This window comes from Tamandua tetradactyla, chromosome 1, assembly GCF_023851605.1.
Source record: "Tamandua tetradactyla isolate mTamTet1 chromosome 1, mTamTet1.pri, whole genome shotgun sequence".
Taxonomy (NCBI): domain Eukaryota; kingdom Metazoa; phylum Chordata; class Mammalia; order Pilosa; family Myrmecophagidae; genus Tamandua; species Tamandua tetradactyla.
This window is the reverse complement of record NC_135327.1, coordinates 195,295,815-195,320,197: the sequence shown is the minus strand read 5'-3', so window position 1 is coordinate 195,320,197 and position 24,383 is coordinate 195,295,815.

Sequence of the window (24,383 nt, the reverse complement as noted above, 5' to 3'; positions counted from 1 at the left end):
AAGGAATGGGGGAAGGAAGCTTTCCCCTGGGGGTGAAACAATTGCACAAATAGTGCAAACTTAAAATTGTACCGTATTATCTAGGGCAAGAATCAGATGAATAAGAGCGGAACAAATCAGATCAGTTGAACACAAGCTATTCTAAAGATCTAGAATAAATTGAACCAAGTGTCAAAGAAGAGTCTTAGCACAAAAGAACTCAACAATAGAACGCTAGGCAAAAGAGAGAAACTGAATTCCAGAGTAAACTCATCAAGATCATCCAATGCCTAGACATCTGCAAAAAATTAAAAGCCATGCTAAGAAACAGGAAGATATGAGCCAAAGGAACAAATTAAAATTTCAGAGGGACACAGACTTTGCTTATCAAAGATGTTGAAACAAATATGAAATCATTTCAAGGAGCTAAGAAAATATGACTAGAGAGATAAAATATATTTTCATTGCTCCAAAAAATAAAACTGTGTATCACCTATACCTCCCTATTATTGACACTTATCATTGGTGTGGTACCTTTGTTACAAATGATGGAAGAATGTTACTGTTATCTATAGTTCGTAGTTTGCATTACGTATGTTTTTCCCATATACTACCCTATTATTAACACCTCGTAATATGACATACTTTTGTTCTAATTCATGGATGAACATTCTTATGTTTGTACTATAGTTGTACATTCATTGTCACAACAAGGTCAATATGTTATACCATTCCATGTTTCATCTTCTAGCTTTTCTTTTAGTGACATACATGACCCTAAACTTCCCATTTCAACCACAATCACACATGTGATTTAGCATAGAATATTTGTCCTTTCATGTCTGGTTTATTTCACTTAACATAGTGTCCTCAAGGTTCACCATGTTGTCACATGCATCAGAATTTCATTCATTTTGTGGCTGTCTAATACTCCATTATATGTATATACCACATTTTGTTTATCCATTCATCAGTTAATGGACACTTGAGTTGCAGCCATGATTTGGCAATTGTGAATAATGCTCCTATGAACATCAGTGTGCAAATATCTGTTCCAGTTCCTGCTTTTAGTTCTTCTGGGTGTATACCTAGTGGTAGAATGTCCAGATCACATGGTAATTCTATATGTAGCATCCTGAGGAACTGCCAAACTGTCTTCCACCAGAGGCTGCCACCAGCAATGAATGAGTGTTCCTATTTCTCCACATCCTTTTCCACACGTCTAGTTTTCGGTTTTTTTAATAGTAGCCATTATAGTGGGTGTGAAATGATATCTCATTGTGGTTTTGGTTTGCATTTCACTAATAACTAGTGATGTTGAGCATCTTTTCATGTGCTTTTTAGCCATTTATGGATCCATCAGTATGAATACTGGAAATGTTTTGGTAATGGATTGTGGTGATGGTAGCCTGATGTGAATGCAAATAACAGCATTGAAATATATCTCTGAATGTGATTAAAGAGGAAACCTTAGATCATACATATGGTAACAAAGTAAAAAAAAAATTTAAGTCAATGGATCTACACTACACATGAGCCCTAACTTAAACCATAGACTATAATTAATAGTGCAATTATAAAAATGTGCTTTCATCAATTGTAGCAAATGTTCCATACCAATGCGAGGTGTTTGAGGTAGGGTGGTATATGGTGATCCTGCAATTTATGCATGATTGTTCTGTAAACCCACAACTTCTCTAATAAAGGAAGAAAAAAAAAGAAAAGCCCATAAAACATACTAAAATTATACAAGGAAGGTAAAATGGAAAGACAAGTTTCTGAAGAAAAAGGAACAATACAAAATTCCTGATGGTTAAAGAGGAATTTATGTATCTTTAAATGATGATGGGGGGGGTATCAAATTGCTAGGGTATTTAGATATCAATGAATACTCATCCAAAAAGATGCATAATAGTTTTGTTTACAATATTAATAATGAAAATGAGCTGAGAATTACATTCTTTATAACTACTTAAACTTGCGAGAAAAATTTTAGATAAAAAATTTGAAAGTTTTTCTCAGTTTGAGGCGGCGTCTCTCCAAACTTTAGAATCATCCTGAGTTTAGGCCTCCCTCTGGTGGTGAGATTCAGAGCTTGTGTTAGATGGCAATCCAAAGGAAGCATCTCCTCCTAATAAGGACCAAGTCCCTTGTTACGCAGGCCAAGCACTGCCATCATTCATTAATTTTTTTGCTTGCTTGTTTCACATGGGCAGGCACCGGGAATCAAACCCGGGTCTCTGGCATGACAGGCGGGAAATCTGCCACCGAGCCACGTGGCCAGCCCTGATCATTCATTACTTTGACAAGTGTTTCCATAGTACCTACTGTGTGCCAGGTATGATATCCCAAGATTTACTGGTAGGCTGCCATCTACTAGTAGGAACCCTCTACCTCTCTTTTCTAGAAAGCTTAAGGAAGTTCTTAAAAGAAGAGCACAAAAATAAATAACTGTAGAAATTCACGAAAAAATTTTAAATGGCCCACCAACTTTTGAAAAGATACTCAACCTCTCTGGTAATTACACCTCTCCAGCTAAAAAGAAACACAAATTAGCAATAATGAGAAATTGTTTGCCGGCTTTTAGCCTGGCAGAGGTTTGAACATCTGATAATGCCCATTGTTGACAAACATGGGGTCTAAGGATGGGGGAAGTGGGAAACAAACATCCTTCTATTTTGTTGGTATAAATTGGTACAACGATTTGAAGAGAAATGAATAATATGAAACTTTAAGAGTTCATATCTTTTGGCCTATTTATTCCTCTTTTTTATTTTTTGAAAATATTTTTATTAATAAAACAACACATAAACACACATTCTTAACATACAAATATTCCATACATGGTATGCAATTAATGGCTCACAATATCATCACATAGTTGTGTATTCATCACCATGATCATTTTTTTGGTCTTTTTTTTATTAATTAAAAAAAATTAACTAACACAACATTTAGAAATCATTCCATTCTACATATGCAATCAGTAATTCTTAATATCATCACATAGATGTATGATCATCATTTCTTAGTACGTTTGCATCAATTTAGTAAAAGAAATAGCAAGACAACAGAAAAAGAAATAAAATGATAATATAGAGAAAAATAAAAATAAAAAATACAAAAAATATATATATATAAAAAAAACTATAGCTCAGATGCAGCTTCATTCAGTGTTTTAACATAATTACATTACAATTAGGTAGTATTGTGCTGTCCATTTTTGAGTTTTTGTATCTAGTCCTGTTGCACAGTCTGTATCCCTTCAGCTCCAATTGCCCATTATCTTACCCTGTTTCTAACTCCTGATGGTCTCTGTTACCAATGACATATTCCAAGTTTATTCTCTAATGTCGGTTCACATCAGTGGGACCATACAGTATTTGTCCTTTAGTTTTTGGCTAGTCTTACTCAGCATAATGTTCTCTAGGTCCATCCATGTTATTACATGCTTCATAAGTTTATTCTGTCTTAGAGCTGCATAATATTCCATCGTATGTATATACCACAGTTTGTTTAGCCACTCGTCTGTTGATGGACATTTTGGCTGTTTCCATCTCTTTGCAATTGTAAATAATGCTGCTATAAACATTGGTGTGCAAATGTCTGTTTGTGTCTTTGCCCTTAAGTCCTTTGAGTAGATACCTAGCAATGGTATTGCTGGGTCATATGGCAATTCTATATTCAGTTTTTTGAGGAACCGCCAAACTGCCTTCCACAGTGGTTGCACCATTTGACATTCCCACCAACAGTGGATAAGTGTGTCTCCTTCTCTGCATCCTCTCCAGCACTTGTCATTTTCTGTTTTGTTGATAATGGCCATTCTGGTGGGTGTGAGATGATATCTCATTGTGGTTTTGATTTGCATTTCTCTAATAGCCAGGGACATTGAGCATCTCTTCATGTGCCTTTTGGCCATTTGTATTTCCTCTTCTGGTAGGTGTCTGTTCAAGTCTTTTTCCCATTTTGTAATTGGGTTGGCTGTCTTTTTGTTGTTGAGTTGAACAATCTATTTATAAATTCTGGATACTAGACCTTTATCTGATATGTCGTTTCCAAATATTGTCTCCCATTGTGTAGGTTGTCTTTCTACTTTCTTGATGAAGTTCTTTGATTCACAAAAGTGTTTAATTTTGAGGAACTCCCATTTATTTATTTCCTTCTTCAGTGCTCTTGCTTTAGGTTTAAGGTCCATAAAACCGCTTCCAATTGTAAGTTTCATAGGATATCTCCCTACATTTTCCTCTAACTGTTTTATGGTCTTAGACCTAATGTTTAGATCTTTGATCCATTTTGAGTTAACTTTTGTATAGGGTGTGAGATAGGGGTCTTCTTTCATTCTTTTACATATGGATATCCAGTTCTCTAGGCACCATTTATTGAAGAGACTGTTCTGTCCCAGGTGAGTTGGCTTGACTGCCTTATCAAAGATCAAATGTCCATAGATGAGAGGGTCTATATCTGAGCACTCTATTCGATTCCATTGGTCGATATATCTATCTTTATGCCAATACCATGCTGTTTTGACCACTGTGGCTTCATAATATGCCTTAAAGTCCGGTAGCTTGAGACCTCCAGCTTCGTTTTTTTTCCTCAAGATACTTTTAGCAATTCGGGGACCATGATCATTTTTTTAAACATTTGCTTCACTCCAGAAAAAGAAATTATAAAGTAAAAAGAAAAAACTCCTACATACCATACCCCTCACCCCTCCCTCTCATCGACCACTAGTATTTCCATCTACCCAATTTATTTTAACCTTTGTCCCTCCTATTACCTGTTTATTTTTTATTCATGTTTTTAACTAATCTGTCCATACCCTAGTTAAAAGGAGCATCAGACACAAGGTTTTCACAATCACACACACTGTAAAAGCTATATCATTATACAATCATCTTCAAGAAGCAAGGTTGTTGAAATACAGTTCTACAGTTCAGGTACTTTCTTCTAGCCACTCCAATACACCATAAACTAAAAAGGGAATATATGATGTGTGAGAATAAACTCCAAGATAACCTCTCAATTCTGTCTGAAATCTCTCAGCCACTAACACTTTGTCTTGTCTCACTTCTCTCTCTTCCCCTTTCGGTCAAGAAGATTTCCTCAATCCCTTGATGCTGAGACCCTGTTCATTCTAGGAATTCCGTCCCATGTTGCCAGGGAGGTTTACACTCCTGGGAGTCATGTCCCATACAGAGGGGGAGGACAGTGGCCATGTCAGCTTAGAGAGAGAGGCCACACATGAGCAACAAAGAGGTTCTCTGGGGTGACACTTAGGGGTGACTCTCCTAATTATAAGCAGGTTTAGCCTATCTTTTGCAGGAATAAGTTTCATAGGTGTGACCCCCAAGATCGAGGGTTCGGCCTATTGATTTGGTTGTCTCCACTCTTCCTCTTTTAAGAATCTCTTGTCAGGACCCTGGCCCTGACCTCTTGTTGAGATTTTCAGGATCTTTCTTTAAGATTTTCTTGGGATAAAGTCTGTGCTTTAGGTTGTCTTTCCTATCTTGTGAAAAGTAGCTGGTTCTCCAAACTTCTATTTCATTTCCTCAACCACTCCCATTTTTTAAGAATAGCTTTGGGCTCTGCTCCTGTGTAAACAGTTTTATGGGTAGGGAAAAATATCTGATAGGTGATGTCAAAGTACTGGCAGTGACTTTCATTCAGGTTTGAGATTACTGGAAACTTCCCCCTTTATTTTTACGTTTCTGTGTTTAATTTTTTTCATGGATATATTATTTTTGAAAACAGGAGAACTAATGAAGTTATTTAAAAGTACATGTAATATAAATCCATTTTAAAAATATGTATATATATATTAACACGTGCATATATGATCAGTAAAAGATTGAAGGATGTCTATCAAAATGTAAATAGTATTTATCTCAGTGTAGCAGAATTATGGATCTTTCTTTCTTTCTATGATGTATTTATATTTGCTGATCTTTATAAATAAGTGGATATCCTTATGTAATTAGAAAACACAATAAAGCATTTTCCCTTAGGAAGAAAAAGAATCTGGCAGAGCAGTGTTTCTGGAGAAGATGCTTTCTGTAAATTCAGGAAAGGGGAGACTGATAAATAATTTTACATTTGATAAAAATTTATTTTCCATAGTTCTGTGATCACTTTGTGTGCATCTATGAAATCTATAGGCTTCTTATTGTCAGTACTTTGTTTTTTGTTTTTGTGTTTTTTGACATGGCAAGCTCCAGGAATTGAACCCCAGTCTCCAGCATAGCAGGTGAGAATTCTGCCACTGAGCCACCAGTGCACTGCCCAGCACCTTGTCTTTTGCTGCTACTTCTTTTGTATTTCTTACTATGACTAAGACAGCATGGGGCAAACCTCTTGTTGCCCGAGGAAACTAGAAGCTCTTGTATCCTGTATCTAGGGGAAGCCTGACCAACTGGGAAGGAGTTTACCTTTCCTGGGATACAAGCTGTACCTGTTTGAAATTATTCTGTATCCCCAGAAAAGCCATGTTTTAATCCTCATCAAATCTTGTGGGAGCAGCCATTTCTTTTAATCCTGAGTCAATATTGTAGGGTGGAGACTTTTGATTAGATCACATCTCTGTGGAGATTAGATGAAGATGTGACTCTGCTCATTCAAGGTGGGTCTTGATTAGTTTCTTTAATAAAGGAAACATTTTGGAGAGAGCTCAGAGTTGACAGAAATGCAGATGCATGGAGAACAGTTGCTTCAGAGCTGACAGAGACATGGATGTTTGGAGATGCTCGGAGTGCCAACAGGGAGAACAGATGCCTAGGCATGAGCAGAGCCCAGCAGATGTCACCATGTGCCTTTCCATGAGATGCTAAGCAAGCCAGAACCCAGAGTTGTGTCCCAGAGAAGCTAGATGAAGGCCCACAGACACTTTGGGAGGAAACCACAGGAAACAGAGGCTGAAAGCAACAGAGGCCAGGAACAAGAGACCAGCCGATGCCAGCCATGTGCCTTCTCAGCTGACAGAGGTGTTTTGTACCCATCATCCTTCTTGAGCCAAGGTATGTTTCTCTGGATACCTTAGTTTGGACATTTTTATAGCCTTAGAACTGAACTTGCAACTTAATAAATTTCTTTATTAAAAGCCGTTCCATTAGTTCCATCTCCCTACCCCATATTAGGGACAGACCCTTCCAACATGAAAAAGTTAGAATGGCCGTAGCCCAAACACCCCTAAAGAGAGGGACGGAAAGACCAAAGGTGATGGTGGAGTTATACAGAGAGGATAGGATTTAACAAATGAATATGAATGCTGAATCGTTAAATTGATATCTCTTTTAGTCTCCAGTGTTTTAGAGCAGCTAGAAGTGAGAACCTAAAATTGTGGAATTGTAACCCATGTCAAAGTCTGAAATATGTTCTATAACTAATTGTGGTGCTGTACTTCAAAATGTATTGCTTTTTTGTATACATGTTATTTTTCACAAAAAAGAAAGAAAGGAAGTTGCTTGTGGTGATTTAAAAAATATATTTAAGCCTTCTAGCCTCCTATATTCTGGAGTAGCTAGAAGGAAAAATCTGAGACGATGGTATGGTAGCCCATGACAAACTCTGGGATGTGTCCTGTAACTACCAGTTGAAGAGTGCTTTAAAGACTAATAAAAAAAAAAAAAAAAAAAGCCGTTCCATTTCAAGTATATTGCATTCCAGCAGCTTTAACAAACTAATAAACAAGCAAACTTCATTTTATCTTCTTCAGCCACAAACTATTACAAGACACTATGACTACAAAAGAAACATAAAATACCATCTCTGCCCTCAAGGAGCTAATAATCTAGTAGAAAAGGCAGATGTGTTTTGATTCATTCAACAAATATTTACTGAGTGCTGCTGGGCATTAAAATTATATATATATCATGGCCTCTTCCCTTTAGGAGTTTATAATGCAAAAGATAGTAAGTGCAAAGTAGGAAACAACCACTACTGCAAAAGGGATGGAGATTTCTCTGGATATTCAAAGAAAGAGAGAGAGACATTTATGTGATGCTAGAGATAAATTTAAGGTGGATAAAAATAAACAGTGGAATGGACTAAGTGCCAAAAGAGCACACAGATTAAAAAGTGCCATAGGGGGCCCCAAAGGGGGAATTTCAATTTAGCCTAAAGTAACCAAAGATAGTCTCATGTGGGAGCTGAGACTTGATGTGGGTCTGATGAGCAGCTTTTATAAAAAGATTGGGAAGGAGGATTTTCCAGGAGGAGGAGCAGATTCAGGTTTGGGGGCCCTGAAACTGAATTACATTGGGGGTCCACTTTATGAAAGTAACACAATAATTGCAAATACAACATTAGGAGCAAAAGTAAATATTTCCTTAGAATGAGAAAAAAATACCAAAAAAATACTACTTACAGATTTTTAAAAGTTGAAAAATAACCCCCCAAATTATAAAATCCAGAAAAATGGCAAAATATTTTTATTAATTGTCTGATACACCTCTATAATGCTTTTTCCTTATGGCTGCAGGTTCTTTGATGGACTCTTCAAAAGACAACAATTTTATTAGAGAAAGGAGAAAGATAGTCCTTCCCCAGCATGGTGAATAGAAATTTATGGATAGTTTAGAAAAGTTTCTTTCAGATTCTTTGCCTGTTGTCAATTTATTGCACGTGAGCTCCAAATGCACTGTTCCTTGCTTGCTCGGCTGTACTGGAGATAGGCTCTTTCAATATTTCTTCTTTGCCAACTGCTATAATGATAAGCTTTGCCAGTAGCAAGTGCTGTGGCGGCAGGGGGCGGGCGACACTGGAGGGGAAAAAGGTTTGTCTTCCTGGTTCTGCTGTGCTCCCTTTGGCAAGCTTCCTTAACACATGAGAATTTCCCAGCACTGGCCCCTCCGAGCACGCAGCTTTTGCAGTACTGGACAGTTCTACGACATGTAGCTCCAACTATTCCTAGCAGCCAGGAGCGTCCCTTGACACCTCGGCGGCTTTGCAGGGGCGCTCTGTGAACAGCTTCCCTGGGCGTTTTCTCACGCAGCTGTGCGGCAGATTCCGAGGCATAAACCCTCCCCATGGATGGACGGCTTCCTCCAGAAGCCCAGGGGGCAGATTTCCAGCAAGTTCTGCCGACCTGGCACCTCAGTGACTTCTCTGCCATCCAATGAGCCAATCACACCTGGCTCTCAGCTCTGGCAGAGGTTCCTCTTTCTTCATGCCCTAAGGGTAACGGCCGCGCCCTATAGCTGCCATTCCTGCATTTGTTTGTTTGTTTTCGTTTTATGGGTTTTTAAAAACAATTTTTTATTGTGGTCATATATATCCAACATAGAATTTCCCATTTTAACAACTTTAAAGTATAAAATGTAGTGATAATTATATACACAGTGTTAAGCATCATCCATTACCAAAACGTTCCCATCACCCCAAACAGAAATTCTCTACCAATTAAACACTGACACCCCATTCCCTGCTCCCACTCCGACCCCACACTGCCCCTGGTAACCTGCATTCTAGTTTCTGTCCTGCATTCTTTCACTGTTCTTTTCACTTCTTTCCAGTCAATCCTTTAATTCTCCAACCCCCTATAAAAGTTAATTATTTATATCAAAGTCTTTTTGTTCAGATTACTATGTGGTTTCTGCCTCCTGATTGAACCCTGACTAACAGAGATTCACAACCCATCACTGGTAATCGTTGTGAATTTTAAAGATTATTTTCAAATTTTGGGAAATTGCTATCAAATTTCATATGTGAGTTGTAAGATTTCAGGGCATTTCAAGTGTTTTTGCTCAGTGACTAATCTTAAAAACCTTTTGAATTAATGACATCTATTAACCATGTGTCCTTGAAGTGGCTCTCTATGAGTTCTATTTTATCTTTGTTAATGTCAGTATTTCAGGTCATATTAGCAAATAAGTTGCATCATCTTCCAATGTGTTCATGACTCCTTCATTGGATTATCAAGCACTCCAAAAACCCATTCATTACTTCTATTCAACCTGAATCAATAACTGCTTTTTAATGCAATCTGAAAGTTTTTCGTGACAATTTGCCTCTCCAAGCCAGAATAATTTAAGCTGATTTTATTTTATCGCTTTTGTTTCATCTTCCATTAGCTATAAGCTGAATTTAAAGATCACAAAAGAAGGTATCCTTTCTATACATCCAAAATCTAGTCTATAATTCCTCATTCATTTAAGAATCAGATGTTCCCAAACAATCTTTAAACTCCAAAGGGAGTATTCGAGTTTTATCAAACATACTGTTCCCATCAGAAAAAGAAAAACCAAATGTACACTGTGATTAATTATATATCTCGCCAAAGGCGTGTGGGCAAGACACACACAGCTGACGTTATCGGCTGCAGACAAGTCAGAATTTCCAGTTTTCTCTGGGCTGCAGGACTGAACCTCCGTCCTTTGGACTCGGTTATTCCCTGAGGGGTTGGAGAGCACCTTTCTTCTTGGCTGCCCAGCATCTGAAGCTCTCCATATTTCTAGGGAAATTCTTTAATTGGACAAAAACTGCCTCTTCCTTTAGATGTGGAAAATGCCACACACACCTTTTCCACCACCCTGGCACCTTTAGGACCAGCACATGTAAAAGGTTCCACATTCAGAGATTCTTGAGATCCCTCCCAGATGTCAAATTGGCAGCTAGTGACTGGACGAAGTAAGGGCCATGCAGATGTATTCAGTTTACACAAAACAGCCACAATCAGCTCCTGGAGGCAGCCATGGTGGCAGTTCTAGCTTCCTGAACAGCAGAGGACGACGGAAGTAACCCAGTGTGACTTCCATCTATTTCCACTTTGTTCTCGGGAGGAGCTGCCGTGCTGGTAGGGAGCCAAGACACTCTTGTGAGAGACACCATGACAGGCATCTGGGGGTGGGGGTGGGGTGGGACCTGGGCTGCCGGCCCTGCTGGTGCTAGTTGAGAGCCACTTGCAACCATCAGGAATGTGAGTGAAGAAGCTTCCAAATGATTAGGCCTCCAGCTTTCAAGTCTCCCCACTTGAGGCACCAATAGAGAACAGCAACAGCGGGAAACTGTGATCACTAGGTCTGAAGGGCAAGGAGGAGAAATAGCGTTGTTAGAGCCCAGAGACAGGGACCCTGGAAGCAGGGACTGCCCTAAGGCAGCCACAGTCCCAAAGAAGGCAAGGAAGGCAGCTACTGCCAGAGATTGCACCAAGGGAGGGAGGGGGGCAGGAGAAAGCCCCAAACTCTCTCCTCCCACCCTCAGTCCTGCTGGATCTGGATGCTGACACCCAGAGCAGGACAAAGAAGGATGGAGAATGAATCTCGGCATGTGGGCAGGGGCCATAGGTAGAGCACGTAGCACAGCAGCTTTTGAAACTGATAAGAGTGTGCTCCAGGTGTGGCTAGGCAAATGAGATGGGGAGTGGCAAACCTCCCAGGAGGAAGGTGGTAAGAGAAGATAAGGAATTGTATATTTGTAAGCAATCCTGGAATCTGCTCCTCATTCCTCTCTGCGGCTCCCTTTCCTGTCAGAGCCCCCATAGAGCAGCCGCAGGCTGCAGATGCCGCCTGGGGGACCTGAGCCTCTGGGGGCGATTTGCAGGCCGCCCTGATGAAAGCTGAGCTCACACGCCTCGGAATGAGGTGCACAGAATACTAAAAATTTTAAGTGCCGCAATCAGGACTCCGAAAGCACTGGAGCTGGAATTATTGAGGAAAATTTACAAGTTAAATAACCTAAAAGGTTGCAAATGCAAATGACATTAAATTGGCAGGGACTTAGGGAGCACAATAACGACTCTGTCCTTCCTCAAGGAAGAAAGTGATCAGGGACCAAAGCACAGAACCAGGAAGGACAGGGGGACCAGCCAAGCCCGGTGTCTCCCAATGGGGGTGTCACTGGGCTCCAGGCAGGACGTGTTCCAGCACTACAGCCCCACCCCACCCTCACCTACCCCTGAATGCTCACAGCGCCTCAGTTCTCGTGACAACCAAATCTCCCCTGCACCCTTCCTCATGCCTCATGCACGAGTCCAGCCAGGGCCTGCATTGGACAGGTGGGAACCAGGCTGGTGGCACCTGCCTGGACTGTCACTCACTGTTCTGCCCGAAAGACCTGGAACGAGGCCCAGTCTCCCAGTCTCCAAGCCAGGCAAGACTCCCCTCCACCCGCCCAGGGGCCCCATCAGCAGCAATTTGAGTCACCTCTTGGCTGAGCCACCGTCATGCAGTCTTGACTCCCTTTGTGCCGGGGACCCCCAGGCATGAGGAGGCTGGCTGGGAGCTACGGTGACCCGGTTCCTTGAGGCTGTACCCTGACGGGCTGGGAAACAGCAACAGCAGACAGACAGACAGACAGACAGATAAGCCAACCTGGCAGGCAGAAGGCAGGGATCAGGTGATGGTCTTGGGCAGGCTCCTTGTATTTAGCAAGTTCTGCGTCTGAAGTACCGGTTGCTGAGGGCAAACTCGGATGAATGAGGAGTGGCCCTGCCTCCAGGAGCTGACCTGGACAGAAAAGGGCAGTACAGCAGTGGCCTGGCTCATCCAGCAACCTTTGGGCAAAACTGAAAACCTGCGCTGTTTCCAAACGGAACCCATATTTTATTACGTCAGGGAACTGACTGCTCCTCAAATGTGGCTCAGGGTTCTCCGGAAGGGGGAAACTCTCAGGGACCCTGACCTGGGAAACAAATGGGCAGGTATGCGGAACAGTCGGATAAGGGAGAGTGGAGAGCTTTAGCGTGGATATCCTCCAGGTGAGCTTAAAATGCAGATTCTGAGGTCACACTTTGCCAACTGTAACCTGTCCCTCTGATCCACTGTCTTGTCCCCCAACCTGAGTCGCCCCGGGTGAACGTCCCCAGGGCTGAGCAGCCGCTGTGCAGGTGACTTTCAGATGGAAGTCTTCCTGTGGCCTTACGCCCTCTAAAGCTGCCATCCCCTGAGTCGAGTGGAGGGAGCAAAGGAAAGAGCGCTTGGCTGGGAGTCCAGAGTCCTGGCGTCAAAATCCAGCTCTGTCACTAATGAGGAGTGTGGCCTGGGCAAATGCCATCCCCTCTCTGACCGCAGCTTGGTCGGGCTGGATGGCTGAAAGGTCCCTTCCAGTGCCAAGAGTTCAACTCCACTGGGGTGGGGGTGGGGTGAGGGTCTCAGAGAGTCCCCAGTAACACGATTTAGACAGAAAGGCCATTTTTGATTGGGCTCAGGTTGAATACGGCGAGGGCATTGTTTTCTCGGTGGGAAATCTCAGATAAGGCACAGGGAAGGAACAGGGCTCCGTAGTAGCTGCATCAGGACCAGACAACTCACCTGGCATTCAGGAGCCTCCGGGAGAGTCCGCCTCACCTACGTAAAAGCCCACCTTGAGTACTCCAACCAGCCCTGACTGCTGACCCCCAATACCGTCACACACACACACACACACACACACACACACACTCAACCACAGAGTTCATTACAAGCTCAGTGTTTTGCTGACTCTGTTCCCTGATGCGGAATGTCCAGCCCTCCTTTCTGTCTACACATTCTTTAAAACCCAGTTCTAGTTCCCTCTCCTCTGTGAAGGCTTCTGGGTCATCCTGATGAAGTCAGGCAGCCCCACCTTCTCCTTCATTTCAGCCACAGCACTTATTGCCTGCACCGTATATTAAGATCCAGATCATACTCCCTGCAACACTCGTAAGACATCTCAAGCATACAAATCAAGAAATGTCTCCCCATGTGCCCTGCCATGAGGTTTTTTCCATACATTGTGCTGATTATTCCACAGCACTTTTCACTCTACAGACGTGATGATGTTCGGGCCGGGGAAAAGGTCTTGCAGCCTTAAAAATAACTTCCTTTTTATCATAGTCTTTTTTCTCTATTTCCAAAAATTCCGATTTGAACATCCTGTATTTATCTTCAAATTTTATTTCCTCTCCTCAATTCCCAGACTTGACGGACATGAAATATGTACTGCAAAATACCAAATCCCTTAAACAATGGATAAAATTAGACCCACTTACTTTACACTTCATCATTGAATTTCGTATGTCTTCAACATCTCATTTCAATTTCTTGCTACTGGGTAGGGGGCTATCTGATGGTCGTACAATGTTTGGATATAATTGAATTATAGAAGTTAAAGGAAATGTGATGTTGCATTTTAAAATTATTAAAATGGGTCACTATTTTTTTAAAGAAAGCACATCGTCATGAAATATCAGAATACTAAGAATAAGGAAAAGACCTAAAAGCTTCCAAAAAGAAAAACTCAAAAACTGACTTCTGATCCACAACACTAAAAAGCAGCAATTCCTTTAAAACTAAGGGAAAATAATTCCCAAGCAATAATTATATACCCTTCTAAGCTACCAAACAAATATTAGGTTATATACCAAACAAATATTTTCAGATATGCAAGATCTAAAATATTCACTCCTCAAGTGCCTTTTCTCAGGAAGCTCCTGGAGAAAGCACTCATTCAAAATGAGAAAATAAAGCAAAAAAGAAGAAAAGGGATCCAAGAAACAAGAACTGCAACACAAGAGAGGTGAAGATATGGCTCAACCAGAAAAAGACAAACAACCTAATGGGCAAAGGGCATGAACATATTTCTCCAAAGAAGATAAACAAATGTCAATAAATACATGAAAGCTTGTTCATCATCATTAGCCATTAGGGAAATGCAAATCAAAACTACGAGATAACTTCCTACACACTAAGATGGCTATTATTAAAAAACAAACAAATAAAAATAAAATAACCAGGTTTGGGAAGGAAGTGGAGAAATTGGGACCCTCGTGCATTGCTGGTGAAAAACAGTTTGGCAGTTCCTCAAAATACTTAACGTAGTATTGCCATAGGACCCAGCAATTCCGCTCGTAGGAACATACCTAAAATAATTGAAGGCAGAGATTCAAACAGATCCAGAAAACCAAAGTTCATAGCAGCATTATTCATGATAGCCAAAAGGTGGAAACAACTCAGGTGCCCATTGACAGATGAGTGGATAAGCAAAATTATATACATTTGAATAACATGAATTATATATAACATGAATTATATATATTATATGAATATTATTCAGCCATAAAAAAGGAATGAAGTTCCGAAACATGCTACAACATGGTTGAACTTTGAAAACATTATGCCAAGTGAAAAAAACTAGATACAAAAGGACAAATATTGTTCGATACCACTTAAATGAAATATCTAGAATAAGCAACTTCATAGTGGCAGAGAGTAGATTAGAGGTTACCAGGGGCTGAGGAGGGGGCAATGTTAATGCTTAATGGGCACAGAGATTCTGTTTGGGGTGATGAAAAAGTTTTGGTGATAGATGATGCTGATGGTAGCACAACATTCTAAATGTAAAGAATGCCACTCATCCGCAAACTTAAAATGGCACATTTTATGTTGCGTATGTTATCACAATTAAAAAATAAAGTCTAAAGTGCTTACATTAGGTATGAGCAAGCAAGCAAGCAAGAGCGAGAGAAAGAGAGAAAGAAAGAGATAGGTGGAGAATAGCACAGGGCACTGGAGAGAGCTAACCCATTCACACTGGAGCAAGGCTGGAAGGTTCAGGGAAAGAGTTCTTCAAGATGCTGAAAATAATGGAATATCTAACATCTCTGAACTTATCAAAAGAAGATTTACTTAACTGGGGAAGAATTTGGTGATAGTGATAAATATACACAAAAATGTGACAATCATTAAATCTAGAGTAAATAAAAAGTTATGACAAAAAGGAAACATAATCACGATACTATCCAAGGCTCACCGGTGACTACTAGTTACCCAATCTATTAACACAAATGCAGAAAACTGATCCATCCCCAAATAAGACACAACAGTTGGGGAGCATAAGAAGATGGGATGCGTGGGGGTAGGGTGGAGGTAGAGAAGTGGAGGAGTGAAGAACTAAATCCTCATCTTCCACTGGCTGTAGAAAATGCCTAAAATGGAAAAGCGACAAATGTAAATCTGTTAATTAGAGCCATGGAGATAAGTAGCCAAAAGAGTTGGGAGCTCCTAATCTGGATGACAGGAGATGGGGAGCTGGGAACTGCTGTTTTACATAACAAGTTTTCTATAACAGATTTTAAACTGTGTATTTTTGATAAAATTATTAAATGTGAGACCTTACACAGTGGGCCGGATGTGCTGTGTGCACGGACTTCCCTAGCCATCATGGTGGATGGAACCCATAATTACAGGGTCTTCGGGCGCAATTCCAGTCTCCCTGGAAGATAGGACTTGTCATTCATATCAGAGAAGTGTCAGACGCCCTGTGACCTCTGGCGGGGATTGGGAGTAAAGATCGGGGTGCGGACCCTGGGGGGAGACGACTGGGTTGGGGTGCTGAAGGGGCTTCACGGCTATCGGGACAAGGTGGGCCCGGGCCTGGAGTGGGATCAGAGCGGTTTGGGGTTCGAAGGCGAGCTCCCCTCTCTGCTGCCTCTACTCAGCCCGGAGAAGCCTCGCAGGAGGAGGGTCCCGCCAGGGCCGCCAGGTGGCGCCAGAGCCCACGCTCAATCCGCCGGCCTCCCCCGCCCACCATCCCTGTCGCGGGCCCCGTCGCCCGCGTGGCCCCGCACGGCCCACCCCACCCCAGGCTCCGCGTCCGCAGCGGCCTGACTCCTGCTGCCAGCCGACCGGGGAAGCTTGGCGGACCTTCCCGCCCGGGATCCGAGGGTAGCGCGCGCCCACCCCGCCAAATTCAAACCCAGCGACGGGGGACGAGGACCGGGGTCTCAGGTGTGGTTCCCCAGCCCACGCCTCGGAATTTCCAGGGGAAAACTTTTTAAATGGAAAATTTCAAAAATACGTACAAAAGTAGGCAAAATAATGTAATAAAAAGGCCAAGTCGCTTTCCCTTTGTACCTCTGCCTATGCCCCACCACCCTGTTTATTTTTAAAAGCATTTCAGTTCTTAGCTCTATAAAATAAAGACAAAAAAATCACAGTCACCATATGTGATTAACAAATGTGGTTAACAAATTCAGATTCCTGGATCAGGAATCTGATTGGGGGCGGTGTGGAATTCCAAACTTGTAAAAAGTTTTCCCTGGAGTGTCTTCTCTGAGTGTGGGAGAGGGAAATGGGCAGACTTTCCCCAGCACTCGGCCTTCAGCTCAGCCCCTAAGGCTGCTCCAGAATCAGGGAGAAGAGCAGCACCCCAAATTTGCATGTGACATGCTTGGGGAAGCAGGGATTCCACCCACAGTACCCAACAGTGGACATATGCAGCTGGGCTAGGAGGTGGCCAGGTCAGATGGGCAGGGTGAGGGACAGTCTAAGGGGAGCCCTAGTGCTGCCCACACCCTCAGCACCCCACTCCCAGAACTCCTCTCTCCTACCCGAGGATGTTTCCAGGTCAGCTGGACACTGAGTGAAGCATAATGTCTAACCAGTCCCTTCCTGGGCTGTTCTGTGTCTGGCCCTATAAATGAAATGCAGTTCTTAAAATTAAATCCTGGGCTTCTTTCTCTGTTCAGTCAGGTCTGTGTGTCCACAGAACTGGCCAGCTCATCACCTTTTAGCTGCCACCTCCTCACTCTTTCCTGGGGTTTTCTCCCCTGGGGCTTTCTTCAATGGAGGGCCCAGGGCCCAGCCTTGCTCCTTCCTTGCTGTCCTGAATCTCCCCAGTTGTATGGCCAGTCATTCCCAGGAAACAGATGGGTGACAATAAGCTCACATGGGCAGGTGTCAACGTTCAGGAAAGACTTCGCTTTGTAGTTCATGGACTTCATGGAACTCTAAAGCTGGGCGGGGGGTCACGCAGAGCCCAGGTTAGTGCCCAGCTCTGTCTTACAAGCTGGCTGACCTTGAGCAGATGGCCTTGCCTTTCCTAGGCACAGGCCTTCATCTCTGAGTAGGGACAGTGATACCAAGGGCAATTCTGAGGATTCAAATCTGAGGATACTAAATACTGAACCCAATGCCCGGCCCTTAGTGATCTTTTCCTTACCTCAGCCTTTTCCAGGCCCTCTTCTTAGCTTGTCCAGTGGCTGAGTGTCCGCTCTCAGGTCAGAGAGACCTCATTTTTGTCATTCACTCATGCTTTGTACAAATATGCATTGAGCGACTGCTGTGTGCTAAGTACTAGGGAGGTGGCAGCAAACAAAACAGCCCTGATCTCTGCCCTCACAGAGCTGGGCTCCTTGGGCAGGCAAGTGATCCGACAAGGGTCCACTTGTGCAATGAGGGGTTGGTGCAGGGCTAGGGGGGTGCAGGGTGGGTGCCCCTTCAGGGGACCAAGCACATGTCCTGCCAGCCGAGACCCCGAGGATGAACAGGATTTCCAGATGGAGACTTGCTGGTGAGTGGCCCCAGGGAGGGCTGACTGGACTGCCCAGTCCCTGCTAGGAGAACTTGTGGGGGCACCTCTCCTGATGTGCTGGTTTGAAAGGGTGTATGGACCCTAGAAAAGCCATGTTCTAATCAAAATCCCATTTTGTAAAGGCAGAATAATCCCTATTCAATACTGTATGTTTGAATCTGTAATTAGATCCTCTCCCTAGAGATGTGACCCAATCAAGAGTGGTTGTTAAGCTGGATTAGAGGAGACATGTCTCCACCCATTCGGGTGGGTCTTGATTGGTTTACTGGAGTCCTCTTTTAAGAGGAAACATTTTGGGGAATGAGAGATTTCTGAGAGCAGAGAATGACATAGCCATGAGAAGTAGAATCTACCAGCCAGCGACCTTTGGAGATGAAGAAGGAAAACGCCTACCGGGGAGCTTCATGAAACAGGAAGCCAGGAAAGAAAGCTAGCAGATGACACCGTGTTCGCCATGTGCCCTTCCAGCCGAGAGAGAAACCCTGACTGTGTTCACCACGTGCTTTCTCACTTGAGAGAGAAACCCTGAACTTCATCGGCCTTCTTGAACCAAGGTATCTTTCCCTGGATGCCTTAGATTGGACATTTCTATAGACTTGCTTTAATTGGGACATTATCTTGACCTTAGAACTGTAAACTAGCAACTCATTAAATTCCCCCTTCTAAAAGCTGTTCTGTTTCTGGTATGTTGCATTCTGGCAGCTAGTAAACTGGAACACCTGACTGCTCCGGGACCTCCAAGCTGGGACCTCCTTCTCAGGGGAAAGGTGCCCCTGCGCCTTCTCTGACATGATTCTCAGCATGTTTCCTCTGGACCTTTTCTCTCTCTGTGTGCTTTGCCTCACTCTGCTCTCTCTTCACTGGTTCTTTAGCATCTCTGACCCAGGTGATGGGAAACGGGGCTGCCAAGGGGCCCCAAGTCTTAGCCGCCTGGGGAGATATTGGGAGCACCAATCCCAGGGAAGTTGGTCAGGGATGCTGGATCGCATTGTGTGGAATCCCACAGGTAGATTGTGTGGAACCTACCCCCGCGACCTTGAGCATAGAAAGAGGAGGTAGGTGTGTGTGTGGTGGTTGGTGGGGGGAGGGCAGGTGCTGAGCTCCCCTTAGCTGCTAACCCCTACCTCGTGCTGGAGCTTTTCCTCCCCCATCATTAGAGGTCCATGATACATTTTGCCAGTGAGGAAACAAAGGCATGGGGAGTGTTTTCGTTTCCTGTGGCTGCTGTAACAAAATATCTCAATCCTGGTGATTTGAAACCACAGAAATTTATTCTATCACAGTTCTGGAGGCCAGAAGTCCAAACATCAATATCCGTGGGCTGACACCCTTAGCAGGACTGTGCTCTAGGGGAGGATCTGCTCCTTACCCCTTCCGGCTTCTGGTGGCTGCCGGCATTCCCTGGTTTGCGGCAGCATCAGTGCTGTCTTCAAGGCTGAAGCATCTTCAGATCTCTCTGTGCTCTGTCTTCCCAGGGCCTTCTCTGTGTGGGTCAGAGCTCTCTCTGCCTCTAATAAGAGTGCTTGTGATTACATTTAGGGCCCACCCTGATAAACCGGGAAAACTTTCTCATTTCAAGATCCTTAAATTGTCATATTTACAAAGACCCCTTTTTCAAAGAAGACAACATTTAGAGGTTCCAAGAATTAGGCCCTGATATCTTTGAGGTCATTATCAACCACAAGATAAGTAACTTGCTCAGTGTCACATACCTGATTAAGTGGTGAAGCTGAAATCTTTTTTTTTAATTATTTTTTAAATTTATTTTTATTTTTATTGCTAAAACCAAACATACAAACATGAACATTCTTAACGTATGAACATTCCATACTTGGTGTGCAATCAATGGCTCACAATATCATCACGTAGTTATATATTCATCACTGTGATCATTTCTTAGAACATTTGCATCACTCCAGAAAAAGAAATAAAACGAAAAAACTCATACATTCATACCCCTTACCCCTCCCTCTCATTGACCCTAGTATTTCCCTCCACCCAATTTATTTTAACATTTGTTCCCCCTATTATTTATTTATTTTTAATCCACATTTTTTACTCATCTGTCCATACCGTAGTTAAAAGGAGCATCAGAACAAGGTTTTCACAATCACACAGTCACTTTGTGAAAGTAAAGCTGATATCTTAACCCAGGTTGGCCAGGCTGAAAAAAACCATGCTGTTAATTCACACATTCTCATTCCATTCTGCCCCATAAGTACTTTTCCGGGGACCAGCATTAGGAAGATTTGCCCCTTCTTGGCTCGCAACATCAGGTAGTCTGCTTATGTCATTTGAGGGATGCTGAGAAGGCTTCCCTGCCACAGTGCATTTCCCCTCGGGCCTGCCCCAGCGCCCAGATCAGTATTCCTAGAGACATCCCAGTGTCTGCTGAAAGCCACGGGTTACCTGAAGGGACAACCTGCAGGGCGCTGGAAGCCATTACCACATTAACGTACTTACTCCTTCACTCCACAGGCACCGATGGCCTCCGTGTCAGGTGTGCTAGGACTGACAGTAAGCAGGGCCCTAAGGGGTTGCAGGAGGTCGGGTGAGGTGGAGAACGGGCTCAGGAAATGTCCTGATTGAGCCCCATGGAGGGAGGGCGAGAGAAACTGCAGTTGAGGGTTTGGGGGAAGTGGAACAAGAGGACACTGAGGGCTGTGTCTCCTCCTTTCCCCATATTTCCAAAACCAGACCTAGAAAAGGAAAGTCTTTCAGACCTGCCAGTGTAGGATCAAATGCAGAATCAGTGAATCTATTATTGCTCATCAATTACTGTTAATATCACAGAAGAAGGCAATGTGGCAGCATGCACAGCAACCCATTACAGTGGCGCAACCAACAAAGTTCAGGTCGTGCGCAGCAGTCTAATGGGCAAATGACCTGGTTCCTTCACACGTGCAGAAGGCAAGAAGTCGGTAGATTAAAGGAGCCTGAAAAGACTTTTTAGGCAATCTCAAGGTGTGAACCTTATTTAAGTCCTGATTCAAATAAGCAAGCAATTTTTAAAATATCATTTGTATACTCACATGAAAAAAGAATGAAATGTGACACCTGCCATACAACATATAAAAATAAAAAATAACAAAAACATTTGTGATCTAGTTGGGTGTGTGATGAAATTAAGAAGGTATTGTTAATTTTTTAGGTGTGATGATGGTATTATGTTACCTATTTTTTTTTAATAACTATCTTTTAGAGATTCATGCTGAAATATTTACAATTGAATATGATGTCTGGGATTCGGGAGGGGGAGGGAAAGTGGTGTAAATGAAACAAAACTGGCTGCAAGTGAATTAATTAATTGAAGCCAGGTGATGGGCTCATTAGACTAGCCAGTCTACTTGTACATATGTTTACAATTTTTCTTAAGAAAAAGTTAAAAATTTAGAAAAGACCAAAGACGTAGAACTCATTTCAGTGCTGCTAATCATCCAAATGTTCCTTTCTTTTTCTCCAGACTTTCCCTTCTGCTCAGATGAGCACAAGGTGTCCTTTCCACAGTGGCCACTAGGGGGCATTAGATGCCTGCTGAAAGCGCCGGATGCCCACGAACAAGGCTTGTCAAAAGAAGACCTGCAAATGATCCTGAAATTCTGAGACCTGGGGGTGTCTTCTTTATTGGAAGAATGGCTATAGATTGGGGGGCGGAGAGGTGGGTGATGAAATCTCTGAGTTGCTATTCTCCCACCAGCCCTTCTCTTCTCTTCCCTGCTTCCTTGGGCACTTCCTGGTAGTATTCCAGCTGTTGGAAGACCCAGGAATCCCACCCTCCCCCCCCTTAAGAGGAGGATTCACACTTGGCTCCTCTCCCTGCTTGCGTGGACCACAGATGTGGGATCCGGTCCACTGCCGCAAGTGCTCCCAAGGTTCCTGGGAGCTCAGACGTGGTAGCTTTGACAGGTTCACCAGGAGACTCCTAAAATTTCAGAGATTCCAGATTCACAAGGAAGGTTGTGATATTCTTAGGAAGTGGGAGCTGAGACAGCTACCCATTCATAGGCATGTTCAGCCTCTTTGGTCTTCTGGAATGAGAGGGTAAGAAATCAAACAGAAAGCATTTGTTTAGAGGCTTAAAAGCAGTTATTTCAGCAGTCCCAAGGTGCAAGGAAGACAGAATTTGGGGTTCAGTGTCCACTAGGGCAGAAAGACCGTGGAAAATACCCTAAGGTTTCCGCTGAAAATGCTGAAGGACCATGTTCTAAGAGTAGAGATGAACCTGGCACACACCTGCCTTCACACAGCCTGGAAACCACTCTGAAGTGGAGCAAGACGATTTGCCTTTTTGCATCTGCCTGCCAGTACGAAACTGGAACATATCATCCAAAGCTTCTTTTTCAAACACAACTTCCAGAATTCAATCAAAACTATCAGGCACACCCTCCAAAAAATTAGCAAAAGATTTTTTTTAAAAAAGTCACTAAAGAAGATGGACAAATGAAAAATAGGCACATTTAAATGTGCTCAACATCATTAGTCACTAGGGAAAATGGAAATTAAGATCTCCAAAAAATATCGCTACATACTCTCTGAAATGGCTAAAATTAAAAAGACTGCTGGCCATAGTACGTGTTGGAGGAGATATGGAGTAACTGGAACTCTCGTACATTGCTGGTGATATATCACTTTGGAAAACAGTTTGGTAGTTTATTTAAAAATTAAATATACATCCACCAAATGACCCAGATGAAAAATGTAGTATATCCACACAATGGAGTACTAAGAAATAAAAAGGAATAAATTATTGATGCATTTAACTGCACAAGTGAATCACAAAATATGATGAGAGCAAAAACTGTATGAATCAATTAATATAAAGTTCTAGAAAATGCAAATTAATCTGTAGTGACAAAAAGCAAGTCAATGATTGCCTGGGTTTGGTTGGGGATAGGGAGAGGAGAGAAAAGAGAGATGGATTACAAAGGAATATAAGAAAACTTTGGGGAGTGATGGATATGTTCATTACCTTGATTAGGGTAATGGTTTATGATTAATGCATATGTCAAAACTCATTAAATTGTATACTTTAAATACATGCAGTTTATTGTATGACAATTATATCTCATGTAAATCTGAAAAACAACTACCAGGTGTGCAAAAAATAGTAACAGATGACAGAAAAACAAAGGAAAAATATAGAAAACAGAAGCACAGATGGTTCAGATATTGGAGTTATTAGATGTAGAGTTTAAAATACATATGTTCAAGAAAATGGAGGAAACTAAAATAACTCTAAAATAACCTTGAAAAATAGTGTGCTCAAGGAAATAGGAAAAAATGGAGAATTTCACTAGAAACCTGGAATCCATAAAAGATTATCAAATAAATTCCTAAACTTAAAAATGCTACAACTGAAATTAAAAACCCAAAAAGGTGAATCTAACTGTAGATTAGACACAGTAGAAAAGAGTTTTAGTTAACTGTAAATTAGATTGGTAGAAAATATTCAGATTGAAGGAAAAAAAGAACATAATACAGAAAAGAGCACAAGAGATATAGTAGACCCAGTGAAACAGTCTAATATATATGATACTGGAATACTAGAAAAAGAGGGGAAAATAAGGTAGGAACAATATATGAAGAGATATTGGCCAAGGATTTTCAAAAGATGAAAAATATCAAGGCACAGGTTTAAGAAGCCCTGTGACCTCCAAGCAGGACATGTACAAAGAAAACCATACCTAGTCACATTACGGTAAAACTACTAAAAAATACAGTCAAAGAGAACATCTTAAAAACGGCCAGATAAAAAAAGACATTGCCTTCAAAGATAAAGGCAAAATAGATATTGTTTAAACAAGCCAAAAACATGCAGAATTTTTACTGCAGAACTGCACTAAAAGTAATAAAGAGATTTCTTTGGAAGAAGGAAAATGATACCAGATGGAAGCACAGTAATGCTAGAAAAAATAGTGAGCACTGGAAAGAGTAAATAGATGGGTGACTCAAAATGAATATTAAGTGTTTAGAGCTAAAATGATAGTCTTATGGGGGTTAAAATGTATGTAGAATTTTTAAAATGACAACACGGCACAAAAGGATAGGAGGGGGTAAATGGAGTTGAAATGTTGAAAAGTCCTTGCATTGTGCAAGAAGCAAAAAAAGTACTGATTGGGTAGAATATAATAAGTAAAGTATGC